We start from the raw sequence: 22,073 nt of genomic DNA on the forward strand, positions 1-22,073 counted from the left end.
CACATGCCCTGACTGTCCTAAGTGCAGATGGAGAAACCAAGTCACAGGGACACTAAGGAACACGCCTGCTGCTATGCAGCCTGAGAGTTCACTAGATGAAATCTTGAGAGCACTGCTGCCCACCCTAGGTGTCCTTATGATGGGCCAACCTCTTCTCTTTCTTTCTCTCATTCATCATGGGTATCTCATTTTAAGCAGCAAGTGAAGTAATTTAACGACTGAGAAGAAAGGTTTTTTTGTGTGTCATTAGTACAAACACCTCAAAACCTGCAGGAGTTACCATGGGGCACACGTGTTCCTGTGGGTTTAAAGGGAGATTATCCAGGAACCCTCCCCCACCCCAGTGATACCCTTTCAGTAACCCACAACAAAGCAACAACAGGTGTCAGGTGACCTTTTATTCGGCATTCCATAACATTAATGAGAGCCTCTCTTAATAGGTGTGTGGTGCTCTTGTACAAGCCGGTCACGTAGCACTTATCTGGGGAGTGAGAGAATACCAACCAACCAACCAACCAACCAAGGAATAAGCAAATTAGTGGGCTAAGTGTTAGGAAGAAAATAACCCAGGTCCTAGGCCAGGAACAACCTACTTTACACAAGGGGGTCAGGGAGAGCCTCTCTGAGGAGGCAATAATGGAGCAGAAACCAGAAGGCTAGAAGGAACCCACCATGTAAGGATCCAGGGAGAGACTCTCCCAGGCAGAGACAACTGTGATCACCAATGTCCTAAGGAGGGAAGAAGCGTGTGCAAGGAACAGGAGTAGGCCAGAGTTACTGCCGTGAAGACAAGAGATGAGCAGATTATTTGGATACGAAAACAGTAGCAGTAGATGAGCACAGAACGGGATGGATACAGGATGTTTTCAGAAGATCGAATCCAGAGGACGTGGTGCTGGGTTGCAGTGGAGACCAAAGGAACATGTCACATGAAGAGGCATGCTTGGGACATGTTAAGTGTCTGCTCCCTTCTGGTCATCCAGCAAAGACACAGACAAATGTGGATCTCAGGGGACAGGTTGATGCATGAGGTACGAACGTGGGAGGTCCCATTGTGTCCATGCTCTGTGCTGGCACCAAGGATGAAACAACCCACAGAGAGAGTGTAGATGGGAAGGGCCCTGTTAAAAGCCCTGTGGAATAGGGAGTGAGCAATAAACACTGACAAGGAGCACAGTGGCCACTGGGTTTGGGAGAACATCACCCAAAGAGTAAATTTTCAAATAGACCAAAATACAAATTAGAAGAAAGGGAGGGAGGGAGGGAGGGACACTTTCAAGAACCAGGCAATTGTTAAGTGTACCAGAGCTATCTGAGAGGTACAGTAGGTTGAGGAGAGGACATCATCAAAGGGATTCACTGGTGCCCTTGATAGCTGTTTTCATCTGGGGGGGGGGGGGCAGGTTGATAGAAGCTGGACTGGAGAAGTTAGCAAAAAAAAAAAAAATGGTTACAGAACAAGGGAAGACTTGCTGTTTACAGCAAGCGAAATGTGGCAGTGTCTCAGAAAGATATGGGATAAGGGATGGCTTTACGTTTTACTGCTTCTTGTTATCATAGATAACAGAATGATGGAGAAATAAATAAATGGATAGATGATAATTGGAATCATTGCAAAGTCCTACTCCTCCTCCAGAAGATGGGCATGGGATCCAGGTGAAGGGCCTGGCCTCAGGTAGGATAAGGTCCCTTATTCCACAGGGATAGCAGAGATACAGGTGCAGATCAGGTGTTGCTGTGAAGCGGTGAGAGTTCCTGTCTGATAACTGCTCTTTTTTCTTTTCTTCTTCTTCTTCTTCTTCTTCTTCTTCTTCTTCTTCTTCTTCTTCTTCTTCTTCTTTTTAATGTATTACCATTGAACTTCTTGAGAAGCGTGGGTCATGGAGCACTAGAAGGTTACTGCAGATAGAGAAAAGATACAGGTCAGGAGGTTGCAGGATTTCGTCTTTATTAGGGTGTACCAGGAGAGGAGAGAGGAAGGAGCAAAGACCTGTTTTGCGCGGGACAATTTATAGCCCCTTAAGCTGGCCTAGTAGGATGTGACATGACCTAAGTGGCCACAGAACCGGGGGGCTCCCTAAAGGGCTTAATGCCTAGGCTGTAGACGCAGTAGAGGGAGGGGGCTGGAGAACAGGCCTTTTGGGGGTGATGAGAGAGAGGAATGCTAGACAGCGACTCCAGGGAGGGGAGCGGGGTTCCTGATGTCCGGGGTCCAAGGCAGGTCCATGGGCAGCTGGATATTCGTGTTGGGGAGAACAACCCTGAGGACGGAGAGGACCGGGGGTGGCCGGTTTGTCTTCTAGGGCCTTGATAGACCTGGAGGCAGCAGGGGAGGGAGGGCTGAGAGGAGGATAGCAACTGTGCCTTGGGACCAGCGTTCACAGGCTAGAGTGGGCAGAACAATGACCAGGGGATTCGGACACGCGTCGCCCAAAGGACGGTCTGAGAGTCCGGGGATCGAGGAATAGCAGCCGGATAACAGGGGTTTGGGGCCTTGGACGAGTATGGAAACCGTCTTCAGAACTGGGCACACAGACTGGCAAGGACCTCACTCAGTCGCCGGAACCAGGCTCAGAACCTCACAACTGGAACGCATCCCGAAGCCCTGACTTTTCCTCTACCGGGCGCCGGAACTTCCGGGCGCGGGCCTTCCTGCTTCTGTTGGCTTAGTTCCGGGGCAGGACCATAGAAGGCTATTGTGCCAAAGACCGTTCGGCCGGGCCAGTTCGATTGTACCACAGCCTTCGCTCCCCCTCAGCAGCATTCCTCTTTGCCACCTCAGCTATGATCTGCAGGGCTCTTTACAGGCGAACAGAGGAAACGATGGATTTTCCTTTGTGATGTGTGTCGTTCCGTTTCTCTGGCCAGTAGGTGGCAGTGTTGCGCACTGTACCAGCTCGGACCACCTCTTCCCCCGCCTTCCGAGTTTGAAAAAACTCAGAGCTGCTTTCTTTTAAAACAACAACAACAACAACAACAACAACAACAACAGGACCTTCTTTTTACGCATGCGCGCTTTTGGCTGCCCTGGCTGGAAATAGGTTTTTTCTACGTGTTAGGGACCCAATAAAACACGCAGCCCTGGGATAAAATCTTTCTACCTTTCAACCTGCCTTTCTTAAACTGCTGCCTAGGTTCTTCACCAACTTGGATGTCTGCGTCTCTAAGTCGTCTGCTTTTTGGCTTTTCCCCACACGTAGTGATTACCAGGCGCGGAGGGGAAGCGGTACTGGGGGGTTCTTAATTAAAGAGTACAAAGATACAGGTCGGATGATGAAAATTTTGGAAATGGATGATACTGGCGATAGTTGCACAACAGTGTGAACTTCCTGATGGAACCAATCGATGTTCATTTAAACATGCTTAACATGGTACATTTTATGTGATCGGTTTTAGTACCAAAAAAGGGAGAAAACACAGGTGACATAGGATAGAGTTTGTCCTAAATAAGTAGTTACACAAATAGGTGGAAATGAAATGCAGATTTCAAATAAGCCGTGAAAGAACCGGTAGATAACTACTGAAAAGGTACATTGCCCCTCTTGCCTTGCTTGATCTGGGTTGGCCTGCATTCCCTCCTCATTGTCTCATCAGGTCTCCCCCTTGGTACCTACTGCCTCAGTCAGTGTGCTGCTCTGGGCTGGAAGCAGTGCTCCTCTGTATCTACGTGTGCGTGTGTAACAAGCACATTTATTGACAGTCAGGACCCTTTCTCTATGGGTGGCCTCCCATAATACATCCTGTGGTTTAGTTTCTACTCCCTTTTGTGGCTTGGGTTTTTTTCCTCTTGAGTCAGATGGGTGAAGCTTCAGGTACCCTGGTAACCATTTTTCTCTTTTTACATCATCTCAACGTCTCATCACAAAAAGACAAGGAGAGGGAGACAAGTGCTTTCCCATCTATCCTGGACCTTCAGGCAAGCTGACGCCTGAGACTGAGTGACCCAGTGAGGAGCTGCAGAAGAATGTTGCCATGACAACAGAATGGCTCACCCCCTTCCAGCACACAGCCCTTTCTCCCTCCCTCTCACTGCCTGATAGATCTCACTTCAGAATGGGAATGTGCTTTGGCTAGGACTGAAGGGATAGGTGTATCGTAGAGGATGGAAGGAGAGAGGTATAATCCTGAGATGCCTTCAGAAGGAACTGGGGGAGGAACCACAGCCCCCCAAAAAACCATCCTGCACAACAATGAGGTCGCAGAAGGCTACGGAGGCAATGAAAGCAGAGTAGCTCTAATGTGTTTGTGATTTTCTCCAGTCCTAAAGGATGCTACAGCATTTTATGCATGGCTCAGGCCCTGGAAAAAGGGGCCTGTGTTGTTAAAGGAGAATGGAGCCTGGCATCACTCGTGGAGGGCATGACAGACTTGAGAAGGACCTGCTCACCTCAGTGACAGCTCTCATGAGTTACTCCGCTGTGTCTGTCTGGTCTGCTCTTCCTTCTGTGCTCTGCTTTGGGGGTCCATTTATGGGACATGAAACGTTGTCCTAGTTAAAGGAGAGGACAAGGCAAGGATGCCCCATCCTCCTCTAACATGGACTGATTGGAGGGTGGACAGAGCAGGGGCCTGTGGGGATGGTGAGCTGGGATCACAGATTCACCGGTGCTCCTCAGACCACAAGGGCACGGTGGGTAATTGATTCTCTCTGGCTGATGTGATCTTCATGATTATTCACTCTCAGGACTACACAGAAAAGGAGCAAAAACCCCACTGAATTCATTGATGATCTGCCAAGCATCGTTGATATCAATCATGTGACTGGTCTAGCTGAGGAAGTGCTCAGTCGCTCAGATTTCCACCACACCTTCCTTCTTGCCTCCAAGTGGGGAAGGTGTATGTGTGCTTTACAAGTCTCCCCGGGTGGTGCTGGAATGGGGTGTATGAAATCCTTATGTTGCTCACAGTCTCCTGGGTGGTTTCTGAGGGAAGGAGGACTCTTGTGTCCCTGGTCCACCTGGTGAAGTGACCTGCACCACCTTGCATGTGGCTGGTGAAACCAGCTTTTTCCTCTCTCTCCTCTTGGCCAGTACCTGCTGCTTCCTGGCTGACCCAGCCTCAGCTCACCTGTGTTGGCATGTGGAGACCTCTTGGATTCTTGGTCTCAACGTCCATCACTTCTGCGGGAAGGGCTGTTGCTCCACAGCCTCAGCTGCAGGGTCACCTAGTCTGCTGCATGCTGCTGATGCTCCCCATCATTAACCCCTGATGGGGAGTCACTCACTTTCCACATTTCCTTATCCTGGGATGCAGCCTCTGGGGTGTCACAGCACAGCAAGAGCCAAGATCAGCTCCAGTAAGCTAAGTTCCTAAACTTCAGCCATCCCTCTGCCCAAAGAGACTGCTGGGTCAGCCTGCAAAGTGAACTCCTCTGAGTCCCAAACGCAAATAGGTGCAAAATCCTTTCCTCCACTTGTCTGATACATCTCACTTGTCCCCTCCCATTCAGGGGAGTCTGACCTGAGAGCCTTACCTCCATCTGCCACCTCTTTGTGTCACATACTCCTCCAGTACTGGGAGACAACATTCATCTTTGCTTGACCTTCATGCTGACAAGACTCCTATATAGTATATCCAGATCCCAAAGGGAAAGCTTTAGGATTTGCTTTTTTTTTTTTTATTAAGCAAAAAGAGATTGGCTAGCAGAGAAAGAAACATAAAAGAGAAGATTACCAATCATGAACCCTTGTGCCATCGTCAGCAGGGACGATCCATAAAAATAAACTCAGAGTTCGAAGACAGACACTATGTGTTAAAAGGGTCCTAGGAGATGCTTGTCAGCAATTGTAACGTCAGTACCCAGAAAGCTTCAGTCCTAAGTCTTCTGCTCCCACCAGCGCCTGGTAACTATTAAGGATACTCGGGCAGCAGAGATGAACTTACCTAAAGCTTGTGATGTCTTCCAGGAGTTCTGGGGCAAATCTGGGTGTGTCTTCCTAGGTGACCAGTCCTGGAGTATCTTGGAGGTTTGGCAACCTTTTTTCCAGTCTCCTATTTACCACATAATCAATTAAAAGAGCAGCACTTGGGGCGCCTAGGTGGCTCAGTTAGTTAAGCTTCTGACTTTGGCTGAGGTCATGATCTCAGGTTTGTGTGTTTGAGTCCTGCATGGGGCTTTAGGGCTCTGTGCTGACGGCTCAGAGCCTGGAGACTGCTTCGGAATCCTTTTCTCCCTCTCTCTGCTCCTCCCCTGCTGGCGCTCTATCTGTGTCTCCCCAAAATAAATAAACATTTTTTTAAAAGCACTTGAGATTGGCTCAATACTTTAATCTTTCAAAACCAAAATTTTTCTCATTACGTGGGGATGAGGGGAGGACAATCTACACTGAAGTAACCCTGTGGCCCTCAAACTGGTGGCTCTCAAAAGGGCTGACAGCTGTGGATGTACAGGCATTCCAGGGAGGGAGCTGGAGAACAGGGCATCCTGTTTGTGGTGATGAGAGAGGAGAATGCTAGACAGTCACACCAGCAAGGGGAGCAGGGTCTCCAGAAGTCCAGGGCACAGGGGAGGTCCGAGGACAGCGGGATGCCCGGGTTGGGAAGAACTACACTAAAGACGGAGATGACCGGGGTGGCCGGTTTGTCTCCTGGAGGCTGACAGGACTACAGCAACTGTGCCACGGGAAGAACGTGTACGCAGGCCGGAGTGGACAGAACAATGACCAGGGAATCCGGACTCGGTCGCCCAAGGGACAGTCGGAGCTCCCGGGAATCGACGAATAGCACCCGCATAACAGGTGTTCGGGGCTTTGGACCAGTATGGAAGGAGTCCTCAGTACTCAACACACAGACTGCTGGACACCTCACTCAGCCACCACAAGCCTGCTCAAACCCTACAAATGGAAGGAACCCCTGAGACCGGCCTTTCCCTTACCGGACTCCGGAATTTCCGGAGGCGGGACTTCCTGCTTCTGTTGCCTTAATTCCGGGGCGGAACCACGGAAAGCTATTGTGCCAAAGACGCTTAGGCCTAGCCACATCGGCCGTGCTACCGCTTTCTCTGCCCCTCAGCTGCATTCCTCCTCGTTCCCTAGGCTCCGATCTGCAGGGCTCGTTACAGTCGAACAGCGGAAAAGATCGATTTTCCTTCGCCATGTGTGTCACTCTGTTTCTCTAACCAGTAGGTGGCAGTGTTGCACATTGTACCCGTTAGTACTGCCTCCACCCCCGCCCTTCGAGTTTGAAAACACTCGGAATGATTTTCTTTGGGGGGGGGGGGGGAGGCCTTTCCTTTACGCATGCGCGCGTTTGGCTACCCTTGCTAAAATTGCTTCCTTCTAGGTGTTAGGGACCCACAGAAAATGCGCAGCACTGGGATATCTTTCTACCTTTCAAGTTGCCTTTCTTAAATTGCTGCCTAGGTTCCTCGCCAACTTGGATCTGCGACTCTAAGTCGTCTGGCTTTTGCCTCACCACCCCCACCCCCCCCCCGCCCCCTCCTCCCACGTAGTGATTACAGGGACCCAGGGGAAGCGGTACTGGGGGGTTTTATTTAAAGGGTACAAAAATATAGGTCGGGTGATGAAAACTCTGAAGATGGATGATACTGGCGATATCAAAGTTACACAACAGCGTGAACTTCCTGGTGGAAACGATCGATGTTCATTTAAACATGCTTAACATGGTAAATTTTGTGACGGATATTTTGCCACCACAAAAGCGAGGAAAAACATCTTTCAGGTGAAGGTGATAATCATAGACTTTGGTCTAACTAAGTAGTTGCACAAATGGGTGGAAATGAAATGCAGATTTCAAATAAGCCGTGAAAGAACCTATAGATAACGACTGAAAAGGTACATTACCCCTCTTGTCTTGCTTGATCTGGGTCGGCCTGCATTCCCTCCTCATTGTCTCATCCCCTGTAGGTACCTTTTGTCCCAGTCACTGTGCTGCACTGGGCTGGAAGCAGTGCTCCTCTGTATCCACATGTGCACATGTCTGTCGGTGCACAGGACACTTGGAACAAGCACATTTATTGGAGTCAGGACCCGGTGTCTGGGGGCGGCCTCAGACAATACATCCTATGGTTTCGTTTCTACTTCTTTTTCTGGTTTGGGTTTTTTTCCTTCAGATTGATGAAGCTTCGGTTACCCTGGTTTTGTTTTTGGTTTTGGTTTTTGTTAATCATCTCAATGTCTGATCACAGAAAGAGAGGGGGATGGAGACAAGTGCTTTCTCATCTGACCGGACCTTCAGAGGGTCTGATGCCTGAGGTTGAGCAGAAGAATGTTGCCAAGACAAAAGAATCCTTCACTCCCTTCCAGCACACAGGCCCTTCTCCCTCCCTCTCCCAGCCTGCTAGATCTCCTGCGAGAATGGAAATGTGCTTGGGCTAGATGGGAAGGGATAGATGTACAGTAGAGGATTCAAAGAGAGAGGTGTAAACTTGGGATGCCCTCAGAAGGGACTGGGGGAGGAACCACAGCCCCAAAGAAACCATCCTAGAAAGCACTGAGGTCTCAGGAGGCTATGAAAGCTATGAAAGCAGAGTGGCTCCAATGTGTTTTTATGATTTTCTCCAGCTCTACAGGAGGCTACACCATTTTCTGAGGACAAGCTCTACCGCTCAGGCCCTGGACAACAGGGCCTGTGTTGTTAAAGGAAAATGGAACCTGGCATTGCTCGTGGAGAGAACAATGCCAGAGTCGAGTCGGACCTGCTCAGCTCAGTGACAGCTCTCATGAGTTACTCCGCTCTGTGTGTCTGTCTGGTCTGCTCTTCCTTCTGTGCCCCACTGTTGGGATCCATTTATGGACGTGAAACGTTGTCCTAGTTAAGTGAGAGGAAAAGGCAAGGATGCCCCATTCTCCCCTAACATGGACTGATTGGAGGGTGGACAGACAGGACCTGTTGGGATGGTGAGCTGGGATCACATATTCACTAGTGCTTCCTGGACCACAAGGGCACTGTGGTTAATTTATTCTCTCTGGCTGATGTGATCTTTATCGTGACTGTCCTCTCTTAGGACTGCATAGAAAAGGAACAAAAAGCGCACAGATTTCATTGCTCAGCTGGTAAGCTTGTTCGATATCAATCATGTGACTGGTCTAGTTGAGGATGCTCACTCTCTCAGATTTCCACCAAACCTCCCTACTTGCCTCCAAGGTGGGGAAGGTGTATTGTGGTTTACAAGTCTCCTGGGTGATGTTGGAAGGGGGGGTTTTGAAATTCTTAAGTTGCTCACAGTGTTCTGGGTGGTTTCTAGGGAAGGAGGATTCTTGTCTCCCTGGTCCACCTGGTGAAGTTACCTGCACCATCTGTGCATTTCACTAGTGAAACTTACATGTCCCTGTCTTCCTTTTGATGGGCACAGGATGCCCCCTGGCTCACCTAGCCTCAGCTCACCTGTACTGGCATCTGTAGACCTCTCGGATTCTTGGTCTCAACCTCCATCATCACCCTTGACAGGGCCTTTGCTTCACAGCCTCAGCTGCAGGGTCTAGTCCTTTGCCTATTTAGACCTCCTTCATGGACCCTTTCATGTGGTCTCAGTCACTTTCCACATTTCCTCTACTGGGAATGCAGCCCCTGAGGTGAGACAGCACAGCGGGAGCCAGGATCAGCTCCAGTAAGCTAAGTTCCTAAACTTCAACCATCCCTCTGCCCAAAGAGACTGCTGGGTCAGCCTGCAAAGTGAACTCCTCTGAGTCCCAAATGCAAATAGGTGCAAAATCCTTTCCTCCACTTGTCTGATACATCTCGCTTGTCCCCTCCCATTCAGGGGAGTCTGACCTGAGAGCCTTACCTCCATCTGCCACCTCTTTGTGTCACGTACTCCTCCAGTACTGGGAGACAACATTCATCTTTGCTTGACCTTCATGCTGACAAGACTCCCATAGTATATCCAGATCCCAAAGGGAAAGCTTTAGGATTTGCTTTTATTATTATTATTATTATTATTATTAAGCAAAAAGAGATTGGCTAGTGAGAAAGAAACATAAAAGAGAGAGGATTACCAGTCAGTCATGAACCCTTGTGCCATTGTCAGTAGGGACGATCTATAAAAGTAAACTCAGAGTTCAAAGACAGACACCATGTTTTAAAAGGGTCCTAGGAGATGCTTGTCAGCAATTGTAACATCAGTACCCAGAGAGCTTCAATCCTAAGTCCTCTGCTCCCACCAGCACCTGGATACTCGGCAGCAGAGATGAACTTACCCAAAGCTTGTGATGTCTTCCAGGAGTTCTGGGGCAAATCTGGGTGTGTCTTCCTAGGTGACTAGTCCAGGAGTATTTGGAGGTTTGGCAACCTTTTTTCCAGTCTCCTATTTACCACATAATGAATTAAAACAGCAGCACGGAGACTGGCTCCATAGTTTAATCGTTCAAAGTAACTACTTTTCTCATTACCGGGGGAAGCACAGTCTACATGACTGGAAAACAGAATTAAAGAACAACTGCCCTAAAGGTAACATCCCCAAAATGAAAGTGTTTGCTTGAGAACTTCCCATTCTGGGCACAATGCCTTTAGTGGCCTTCCTGCTGGAGTTACAATACAGGTTCCTGGCTCGGTCCTAACCAGGACAGTTTCTCCCTAGCTAGTTCCATGGGTGTGGGTCCCATACAGACAATACACGTGGGAACACTCTGGCTGCTCTTCTCAGGCTCCTGATTCTCCCACAGGCAGTCACTCACAATGCGAAGCAATGATTTATGAAACATCTTGAGAACTCCTGGTGCCAGCTTTGTTCTGAAAATAGTTTCATTCACCTTACGGGCACATGCCCTGACTGTCCTAAGTGCAGATGGAGAAACCAAGTCACAGGGACACTAAGGAACACGCCTGCTGCTATGCAGCCTGAGAGTTCACTAGATGAAATCTTGAGAGCACTGCTGCCCACCCTAGGTGTCCTTATGATGGGCCAACCTCTTCTCTTTCTTTCTCTCATTCATCATGGGTATCTCATTTTAAGCAGCAAGTGAAGTAATTTAACGACTGAGAAGAAAGGTTTTTTTGTGTGTCATTAGTACAAACACCTCAAAACCTGCAGGAGTTACCATGGGGCACACGTGTTCCTGTGGGTTTAAAGGGAGATTATCCAGGAACCCTCCCCCACCCCAGTGATACCCTTTCAGTAACCCACAACAAAGCAACAACAGGTGTCAGGTGACCTTTTATTCGGCATTCCATAACATTAATGAGAGCCTCTCTTAATAGGTGTGTGGTGCTCTTGTACAAGCCGGTCACGTAGCACTTATCTGGGGAGTGAGAGAATACCAACCAACCAACCAACCAACCAAGGAATAAGCAAATTAGTGGGCTAAGTGTTAGGAAGAAAATAACCCAGGTCCTAGGCCAGGAACAACCTACTTTACACAAGGGGGTCAGGGAGAGCCTCTCTGAGGAGGCAATAATGGAGCAGAAACCAGAAGGCTAGAAGGAACCCACCATGTAAGGATCCAGGGAGAGACTCTCCCAGGCAGAGACAACTGTGATCACCAATGTCCTAAGGAGGGAAGAAGCGTGTGCAAGGAACAGGAGTAGGCCAGAGTTACTGCCGTGAAGACAAGAGATGAGCAGATTATTTGGATACGAAAACAGTAGCAGTAGATGAGCACAGAACGGGATGGATACAGGATGTTTTCAGAAGATCGAATCCAGAGGACGTGGTGCTGGGTTGCAGTGGAGACCAAAGGAACATGTCACATGAAGAGGCATGCTTGGGACATGTTAAGTGTCTGCTCCCTTCTGGTCATCCAGCAAAGACACAGACAAATGTGGATCTCAGGGGACAGGTTGATGCATGAGGTACGAACGTGGGAGGTCCCATTGTGTCCATGCTCTGTGCTGGCACCAAGGATGAAACAACCCACAGAGAGAGTGTAGATGGGAAGGGCCCTGTTAAAAGCCCTGTGGAATAGGGAGTGAGCAATAAACACTGACAAGGAGCACAGTGGCCACTGGGTTTGGGAGAACATCACCCAAAGAGTAAATTTTCAAATAGACCAAAATACAAATTAGAAGAAAGGGAGGGAGGGAGGGAGGGACACTTTCAAGAACCAGGCAATTGTTAAGTGTACCAGAGCTATCTGAGAGGTACAGTAGGTTGAGGAGAGGACATCATCAAAGGGATTCACTGGTGCCCTTGATAGCTGTTTTCATCTGGGGGGGGGGGCAGGTTGATAGAAGCTGGACTGGAGAAGTTAGCAAAAAAAAAAAAATGGTTACAGAACAAGGGAAGACTTGCTGTTTACAGCAAGCGAAATGTGGCAGTGTCTCAGAAAGATATGGGATAAGGGATGGCTTTACGTTTTACTGCTTCTTGTTATCATAGATAACAGAATGATGGAGAAATAAATAAATGGATAGATGATAATTGGAATCATTGCAAAGTCCTACTCCTCCTCCAGAAGATGGGCATGGGATCCAGGTGAAGGGCCTGGCCTCAGGTAGGATAAGGTCCCTTATTCCACAGGGATAGCAGAGATACAGGTGCAGATCAGGTGTTGCTGTGAAGCGGTGAGAGTTCCTGTCTGATAACTGCTCTTTTTTCTTTTCTTCTTCTTCTTCTTCTTCTTCTTCTTCTTCTTCTTCTTCTTTTTAATGTATTACCATTGAACTTCTTGAGAAGCGTGGGTCATGGAGCACTAGAAGGTTACTGCAGATAGAGAAAAGATACAGGTCAGGAGGTTGCAGGATTTCGTCTTTATTAGGGTGTACCAGGAGAGGAGAGAGGAAGGAGCAAAGACCTGTTTTGCGCAGGACAATTTATAGCCCCTTAAGCTGGCCTAGTAGGATGTGACATGACCTAAGTGGCCACAGAACCGGGGGGCTCCCTAAAGGGCTTAATGCCTAGGCTGTAGACGCAGTAGAGGGAGGGGGCTGGAGAACAGGCCTTTTGGGGGTGATGAGAGAGAGGAATGCTAGACAGCGACTCCAGGGAGGGGAGCGGGGTTCCTGATGTCCGGGGTCCAAGGCAGGTCCATGGGCAGCTGGATATTCGTGTTGGGGAGAACAACCCTGAGGACGGAGAGGACCGGGGGTGGCCGGTTTGTCTTCTAGGGCCTTGATAGACCTGGAGGCAGCAGGGGAGGGAGGGCTGAGAGGAGGATAGCAACTGTGCCTTGGGACCAGCGTTCACAGGCTAGAGTGGGCAGAACAATGACCAGGGGATTCGGACACGCGTCGCCCAAAGGACGGTCTGAGAGTCCGGGGATCGAGGAATAGCAGCCGGATAACAGGGGTTTGGGGCCTTGGACGAGTATGGAAACCGTCTTCAGAACTGGGCACACAGACTGGCAAGGACCTCACTCAGTCGCCGGAACCAGGCTCAGAACCTCACAACTGGAACGCATCCCGAAGCCCTGACTTTTCCTCTACCGGGCGCCGGAACTTCCGGGCGCGGGCCTTCCTGCTTCTGTTGGCTTAGTTCCGGGGCAGGACCATAGAAGGCTATTGTGCCAAAGACCGTTCGGCCGGGCCAGTTCGATTGTACCACAGCCTTCGCTCCCCCTCAGCAGCATTCCTCTTTGCCACCTCAGCTATGATCTGCAGGGCTCTTTACAGGCGAACAGAGGAAACGATGGATTTTCCTTTGTGATGTGTGTCGTTCCGTTTCTCTGGCCAGTAGGTGGCAGTGTTGCGCACTGTACCAGCTCGGACCACCTCTTCCCCCGCCTTCCGAGTTTGAAAAAACTCAGAGCTGCTTTCTTTTAAAACAACAACAACAACAACAACAACAACAGGACCTTCTTTTTACGCATGCGCGCTTTTGGCTGCCCTGGCTGGAAATAGGTTTTTTCTACGTGTTAGGGACCCAATAAAACACGCAGCCCTGGGATAAAATCTTTCTACCTTTCAACCTGCCTTTCTTAAACTGCTGCCTAGGTTCTTCACCAACTTGGATGTCTGCGTCTCTAAGTCGTCTGCTTTTTGGCTTTTCCCCACACGTAGTGATTACCAGGCGCGGAGGGGAAGCGGTACTGGGGGGTTCTTAATTAAAGAGTACAAAGATACAGGTCGGATGATGAAAATTTTGGAAATGGATGATACTGGCGATAGTTGCACAACAGTGTGAACTTCCTGATGGAACCAATCGATGTTCATTTAAACATGCTTAACATGGTACATTTTATGTGATCGGTTTTAGTACCAAAAAAGGGAGAAAACACAGGTGACATAGGATAGAGTTTGTCCTAAATAAGTAGTTACACAAATAGGTGGAAATGAAATGCAGATTTCAAATAAGCCGTGAAAGAACCGGTAGATAACTACTGAAAAGGTACATTGCCCCTCTTGCCTTGCTTGATCTGGGTTGGCCTGCATTCCCTCCTCATTGTCTCATCAGGTCTCCCCCTTGGTACCTACTGCCTCAGTCAGTGTGCTGCTCTGGGCTGGAAGCAGTGCTCCTCTGTATCTACGTGTGCGTGTGTAACAAGCACATTTATTGACAGTCAGGACCCTTTCTCTATGGGTGGCCTCCCATAATACATCCTGTGGTTTAGTTTCTACTCCCTTTTGTGGCTTGGGTTTTTTTCCTCTTGAGTCAGATGGGTGAAGCTTCAGGTACCCTGGTAACCATTTTTCTCTTTTTACATCATCTCAACGTCTCATCACAAAAAGACAAGGAGAGGGAGACAAGTGCTTTCCCATCTATCCTGGACCTTCAGGCAAGCTGACGCCTGAGACTGAGTGACCCAGTGAGGAGCTGCAGAAGAATGTTGCCATGACAACAGAATGGCTCACCCCCTTCCAGCACACAGCCCTTTCTCCCTCCCTCTCACTGCCTGATAGATCTCACTTCAGAATGGGAATGTGCTTTGGCTAGGACTGAAGGGATAGGTGTATCGTAGAGGATGGAAGGAGAGAGGTATAATCCTGAGATGCCTTCAGAAGGAACTGGGGGAGGAACCACAGCCCCCCAAAAAACCATCCTGCACAACAATGAGGTCGCAGAAGGCTACGGAGGCAATGAAAGCAGAGTAGCTCTAATGTGTTTGTGATTTTCTCCAGTCCTAAAGGATGCTACAGCATTTTATGCATGGCTCAGGCCCTGGAAAAAGGGGCCTGTGTTGTTAAAGGAGAATGGAGCCTGGCATCACTCGTGGAGGGCATGACAGACTTGAGAAGGACCTGCTCACCTCAGTGACAGCTCTCATGAGTTACTCCGCTGTGTCTGTCTGGTCTGCTCTTCCTTCTGTGCTCTGCTTTGGGGGTCCATTTATGGGACATGAAACGTTGTCCTAGTTAAAGGAGAGGACAAGGCAAGGATGCCCCATCCTCCTCTAACATGGACTGATTGGAGGGTGGACAGAGCAGGGGCCTGTGGGGATGGTGAGCTGGGATCACAGATTCACCGGTGCTCCTCAGACCACAAGGGCACGGTGGGTAATTGATTCTCTCTGGCTGATGTGATCTTCATGATTATTCACTCTCAGGACTACACAGAAAAGGAGCAAAAACCCCACTGAATTCATTGATGATCTGCCAAGCATCGTTGATATCAATCATGTGACTGGTCTAGCTGAGGAAGTGCTCAGTCGCTCAGATTTCCACCACACCTTCCTTCTTGCCTCCAAGAGGGGAAGGTGTATGTGTGCTTTACAAGTCTCCCCGGGTGGTGCTGGAATGGGGTGTATGAAATCCTTATGTTGCTCACAGTCTCCTGGGTGGTTTCTGAGGGAAGGAGGACTCTTGTGTCCCTGGTCCACCTGGTGAAGTGACCTGCACCACCTTGCATGTGGCTGGTGAAACCAGCTTTTTCCTCTCTCTCCTCTTGGCCAGTACCTGCTGCTTCCTGGCTGACCCAGCCTCAGCTCACCTGTGTTGGCATGTGGAGACCTCTTGGATTCTTGGTCTCAACGTCCATCACTTCTGCGGGAAGGGCTGTTGCTCCACAGCCTCAGCTGCAGGGTCACCTAGTCTGCTGCATGCTGCTGATGCTCCCCATCATTAACCCCTGATGGGGAGTCACTCACTTTCCACATTTCCTTATCCGGGGATGCAGCCTCTGGGGTGTCACAGCACAGCAAGAGCCAAGATCAGCTCCAGTAAGCTAAGTTCCTAAACTTCAGCCATCCCTCTGCCCAAAGAGACTGCTGGGTCAGCCTGCAAAGTGAACTCCTCTGAGTCCCAAACGCAAATAGGTGCAAAATCCTTTCCTCCACTTGTCTGATACATCTCACTTGTCCCCTCCCATTCAGGGGAGTCTGACCTGAGAGCCTTACCTCCATCTGCCACCTCTTTGTGTCACGTACTCCTCCAGTACTGGGAGACAACATTCATCTTTGCTTGACCTTCATGCTGACAAGACTCCTATATAGTATATCCAGATCCCAAAGGGAAAGCTTTAGGATTTTTTTTTTTTTAAAGAGACTGGCTTACCAATCATGAACCCTTGTGCCATCATCAGCACAGAAAATCTATAAAAGTAAACTCGTAGTTCAAAGACAGACACCATGTTTTATTTATTTATTTATAGTTTTTTAGTATAATATATTGTCAAATCGGTTTCCTAAAACACCCAGTGTTCTACCCAACAAGTGCCACAGACAACATGTTTTAAGGTTCCTAGGAGATGTTTGTCAGCAATTGTAATGTCGGAGCCCAGAGAGCTTCTCTTCCAAGTCCTCTGCACCCACCAGCGCCTGGTAACTGTGAAGGATACTCAGGAAGCAGAGATGAACTTACTCAAAGCTTGTGATGTCTTCCAGGAGTTCGGGGGCAAGCTGAGTTGCCTGTTTCTCTCTGACTAGTGCTGGAATATCTTGGGATAGGCAACCTTTTGTCTAGTCTCATATTTACCACATAATCAATGAAAAGGTCAGCCCTGTGATTGGCTCAATACTTTAATCCTTCAAAGGAAATACCTTCTGTCATTACGGGGGGAGCACAGTCTACATGACTGGAAAACAGAATGAAACCACACTAGTCCTCATCATAAAATCCCCGAAATGAAAATGTTTCCTTGAGAATTTCCCATTCTGGGCACAATGCCTTCAGGAGCCTTCCTGCTGAAGTTACAGTACAGGTTCCTGACTCAGTCCTAACCAGGGCAGTTTCTCCCTAGCTAGTTCATGGCTGTGGGTTCCATCAAGACAAGACAGGTGGGAGCACTCTGGCCTCCAGCAGCTCTTCTCAGGCTCCTGATTCTCCCACAGGCAGTCGCTCACACAGGCACAGCAATGATGCATCAAACTCCTTTTGAGAGCTCCTGGTGCCAGCCCTGTTCTGAGAATAGACAGTCTCAGTCACAGTATGGGCACATGCCTTCACTGCCCTTAGTGCAGATGGAGAAACCAAGTCACACAGAGACTAAGGAACATTTCTGTCGCCATGCAGCCAGAGAACTTACTAGATGAAGTCCAGACAGCACTGCTGCCCACCCTACGTGACCTTACCATGAGCTAACATCTTCTCGTTCTCCCTCTCATTTATCATGCACATGTCATTTTACCTAGCAGTGAACTAATTTAGCCACTTTAAAGGAAGGTATACCTTGTCTTTAACACAAACACCTCAAAACCTGCAGGAGCTACCATGGGGGCACACACGTGTTCCTGTGGGTTTAAAGGGAGATTATCCAGGAACCCTCCCCCACTCCAGTGATACCCTTTCAGTAACCCACAACAAAGCAACAACAGGTGTCAGGTGACCTTTTATTCGGCATTCCATAACATTAATGAGAGCCTCTCTTAATAGGTGTGTGGTGCTCTTGTACAAGCCGGTCACGTAGCACTTATCTGGGGAGTGAGAGAATACCAACCAACCAACCAACCAACCAAGGAATAAGCAAATTAGTGGGCTAAGTGTTAGGAAGAAAATAACCCAGGTCCTAGGCCAGGAACAACCTACTTTACACAAGGGGGTCAGGGAGAGCCTCTCTGAGGAGGCAATAATGGAGCAGAAACCAGAAGGCTAGAAGGAACCCACCATGTAAGGATCCAGGGAGAGACTCTCCCAGGCAGAGACAACTGTGATCACCAATGTCCTAAGGAGGGAAGAAGCGTGTGCAAGGAACAGGAGTAGGCCAGAGTTACTGCCGTGAAGACAAGAGATGAGCAGATTATTTGGATACAAAAACAGTAGCAGTAGATGAGCACAGAACGGGATGGATACAGGATGTTTTCAGAAGATCGAATCCAGAGGACGTGGTGCTGGGTTGCAGTGGAGACCAAAGGAACATGTCACATGAAGAGGCATGCTTGGGACATGTTAAGTGTCTGCTCCCTTCTGGTCATCCAGCAAAGACACAGACAAATGTGGATCTCAGGGGACAGGTTGATGCATGAGGTACGAACGTGGGAGGTCCCATTGTGTCCATGCTCTGTGCTGGCACCAAGGATGAAACAACCCACAGAGAGAGTGTAGATGGGAAGGGCCCTGTTAAAAGCCCTGTGGAATAGGGAGTGAGCAATAAACACTGATAAGGAGCACAGTGGCCAATGGGGTTGGAGAAGCAACGCCCAGATAGTAAATTGTCAAATACACAAAAATAAAAAATTGAAGGGAGGGAGGGATAGATAAAAAACGAGGCAATTTTGACATGTACCAAAGGTATGCGAGAGATACACTTATTTGAGGAGAGGACATTATCATAGAGCTTAGCGATATGAAGATCACTGGCCTTGACCAATATTTTCTTTTGGGAGGCAGGCTGACAAAATAGGATTGAGGTGGGTGGCAAGGAAAATGGTTACAGAACAAGGGGGACTTGCTGTTTGCAGCAAGGGAAATGTGGCAGGCAGTGTCTCAGAAAGATATGGGATAAGGGATGGCTTTATGCTTTAGTTCATCGTATAATAGGGTTGACAAATAGGAGGATGCTCGCAGATAACAGATGATCGAGATACAAATGGACAGGTGACAATTGGGGATCATTGCAAAGGCTTACCTCTCCTCCAGAAGATGGGCACAGGATCCAGGTGATGGGCCTGGCCTCAAGTGAGATCAGGTCCCTTATTCCACAGAGGCAGAAGAGATACAAGTGCAGATCCCATGTTGCTGGAAGTGGTGAGAGTTCCTGTTTGATAGCTGCTCTCTCTTTTTTTCTCTTAATGTATTAGCAATGAACATCTTGAGAAGCATGGGTGCTGGAGTTCTGGAAAGCTAGTGCAGGTACAGAAGATACAGTTGTGGAACGTGCAGAGTTAGTTTTTTTTTGTTTTTGAAAGAGCGAGAGAGCACAAGTGGGTGAACAAAGGAGGGGCAGAAAGAGGGATAGAATCCTTGCAGGCTCTATGCTGACAGGCAGAGGTGGAGTTCAATCTTAGGACTATGGCACCAAGACCTGAGAGAAATCAAGAGTAGGACGCTCCACCTACTGAGACACCCAGGCGCCCAAAGCTTGTTCCTTATTTGGGTGTACCAAGAAAGGAGGGAGGAGGAAGGAAGGCGAAAAAGACCAGTGTTGTGGGGGAGAATTTATAGTCCCGGGTAAACTGGGGAAGGAGGGTCCTGATGGAACGAAGGGAGTGTGGGGCCCCTGGATGGAGGCCCCCAAAGGGCTGAATGTTGCGGATGTAGAGGCATTAGAGGGAAGGGGAGAACAAGGGCATTGTGTCTGGGGTGATGAGAGAGAGGAATGCTCCACAGCAACCCTAGGGAGTGGAGCAGGGTTTCCTGATGCCCAGGGCATTGGGTAGGAGGACATCCATGAGAGATATGTGAAAGAAAGGCAGGAAATGGGGCATAGGATTAAATTTCCTCATAACCTGCGGCCTGTTGACAATTACTTGAGGCTGGCATAGCCAAACATTTCTCCAGCAACTCCCTACTGTCTTAATGCTAATGCTTTGCTAGAGGGAAAAACAACCTTAGCTTGACAACAGCTAGGCCTCCCAAATCCTGTGATCTTCTTCAGTATATGAAAATCTCACTGGAACCTTCCCCTGGACTTTACCTCTTCCAACTCCCTAATATATAATCTGTCTTTCCTCACGGCCCCATCCTGTCCCCGTGAATTAATAAAATCATCTATTTGCACCAAAAGCGTCTTCGAAAATTCTTTTCTTGGTCATTGGTCTCCGGACCCAACGAACCCCCCACCATCACCCGAAAAACCTCGTCACTGAGGACGGATAAGCCCGGGGCGGCAGGGTCCCTTCCTGAACCTTGAGATGACTGGGAGGCAGCAGAGGACGGAGGGCTGAGGACAGCGAGGGAAAAGCGGACAAGCATGTTCACAGGTTGGGGTGGGCAGAAGGACAATGACCAGGGGATTCTTACACGCGACGCCTGCAGGACACCGAGGACGCCCGGGAATCCGGAGACAGGACCCAGATATCACCCTAGAACGGATCCGGAAGCCTACCAAGACCGGGGCACACAGACTGGCACCGACTTCACTCAGGCCCTCGCGCCGGCCCAGAACCCTCCAATCGCAGTGCAGTCCCGACTCCGGCGCGTTCTCCCTTCTGGGTTTTGGACTTCCGGGGGCGGAACTTCATACCGCGGTGGCACAGTTCCGGGGCGGGGCGGCATAAGTTTTTGTGCCAAGGATGGTTCGGCAGGGTGATTTCGGGCGTTCTTCTTTTTCTGCCTCCCCTCAGCGGCATTACACTTGACTCCCTTAGCCATAATCTCCATAGCTCTTCAAGGTAGGGCAGCGAAAAAGATGTATTTTCTTTTGGGATGTGTGGCGTTCAGTTTCTTTGGCCAGTAGGTGGCGGTGTTGCGCCGTGTCGCCATTCTCCCCTCTTCCTTTCCCCCACCGTTTGTGCTTGAAAAAATTCTGTTTCCTTTTTTTTTTTTTTTTTTTTTTGTAAAGTGGTGGCTTTTTGCAGTCCAGGGTGGGTATGGCTGGTTGGAACTGGATTTTCTTTGTTCGAGGAAATCGTTTCTGAAACACCTGGCTGAAGAGCACACCTTTTTGCCTTTTCCGTTGGGTTATCTCGGGCTGCTTAGGTTTCTCAGCAACGTGTTTTCTCGGTTTTTGAGGTTTCTTTTTGTGGTCTGTACCCACCGTGTCCTGAGTTTTCTGGACCTTGGTCTTCCATATGGTAAAATAAATTCTTTCACTATCGAAGCCACTCAACCTCAGTATAAAAAATTTGGAAGGCGAAGTTATTAGGAAGCTAATTGTATCCACAGTCACATCACCCAGCATCTGAGATGGAAAGCAGAAATAACTTGTGACTCCCATCTCAAAGGCGATTATCATAATGGAACGAACCTTTGTAAGGTAGGGGTTGTTTGTTTTGCTATTTTTGCCAACCAGTGTATTTTCAGCACACCAACAAAATGGTGCCTAGCAGTGTGTTTTCAGTATATATTTGTTGAAAAATTGGAACACATGCCTCATTTCCTTTTGAGGCTTTTTTTTTTTTTTTGGTAAATATATTTTTTTATGATACTGAAACGGTACTGTATGAACAGTTTCAAAATTGCTTCCCCTCCCCCCTTTCATTAAGCACTTTATTGTGGGCAATAACTATGTTATTACATTTTTTTTTAAGTTTTACTGGCTGTTTTACCCTCTTCCCCAGTGAGTCTTTTGTTTCATTCTTGTAATGGGGGCAGGAACACATCCTGCAAACCAATGTGCAATGTAATTCTGACAGACCTCAGGCCTGATTGTTGGGGCCCTGTTTGAGGAGGCTTGAGACTCTTGAAAATTGACTTCTTCTCTGTATGCCACAATTTCTGTAGGTATAAAATGAGGGAAGTAATAGCATCTGGTTTATGGAGTGGTGGCCTGCATAAATAATCCAACAGGTTCTTAATGTTTATTTATTTTTGAGACAGAGCATGAACAGGGGGAGGGTCAGAGAGAGATGAAGACACAGAATCCGAAGCAGGCTCCATGCTCCAAGCTGTCAGCAAAGAGCCCGACGTGAGGCTCAAGATCATGACCTAAGTCGAAGTCGGAAGCTCAACAGACTGAGCCATCCAGGTGCCCCAATAACCCAACAGGTTCTTAGCTTGAGCCTGGCACTTATAGAGATCACGTTATTATTGTTGTATTATCTCTAATATTCTCTATAATGTGTAGTAGGTACATATCTTCAAGCCACAAGAGTGTGATAAAATGTCCTCTAAATTTATTTACAGCACACTCATAATTTTGGGGGGAAATTCAGTCAAGTAAATACAAAGAAGGAACACAGTGATACATTCCTCAAAGATTACACTTA

At 48.5% G+C, this 22,073-nt stretch overlaps 2 long non-coding RNA genes across 4 annotated transcripts; both read right to left on the reverse strand.

Annotated features, from left to right (window-relative positions):
* Window positions 1-196: 196 nt before the first annotated feature.
* LOC122235430 lies at window positions 197-8,051 on the reverse strand. The gene is made up of 3 exons (XR_006213507.1): window positions 7,803-8,051; window positions 5,884-5,991; window positions 197-1,899 (listed from the first exon to the last, which is right to left on the reverse strand). It is a non-coding gene; the product is annotated as an uncharacterized LOC122235430 (long non-coding RNA).
* A 2,866-nt stretch (window positions 8,052-10,917) lies between these two features.
* LOC107180946 lies at window positions 10,918-20,339 on the reverse strand. 3 transcript variants are annotated; one of them, XR_001511706.2, is made up of 3 exons: window positions 20,167-20,339; window positions 18,833-19,047; window positions 10,918-12,598 (listed from the first exon to the last, which is right to left on the reverse strand). It is a non-coding gene; the product is annotated as an uncharacterized LOC107180946 (long non-coding RNA). The 3 variants fall into 3 exon arrangements; XR_006213503.1 differs by lacking the exon at window positions 10,918-12,598 and adding an exon at window positions 16,402-17,164; XR_001511707.2 differs by lacking the exon at window positions 10,918-12,598 and adding an exon at window positions 16,402-17,169.
* Between the last annotated feature and the right edge of the window lie 1,734 nt (window positions 20,340-22,073).

The sequence above is a fragment of the Panthera tigris genome, chromosome X, assembly GCF_018350195.1.
Source record: "Panthera tigris isolate Pti1 chromosome X, P.tigris_Pti1_mat1.1, whole genome shotgun sequence".
NCBI lineage: Eukaryota > Metazoa > Chordata > Mammalia > Carnivora > Felidae > Panthera > Panthera tigris.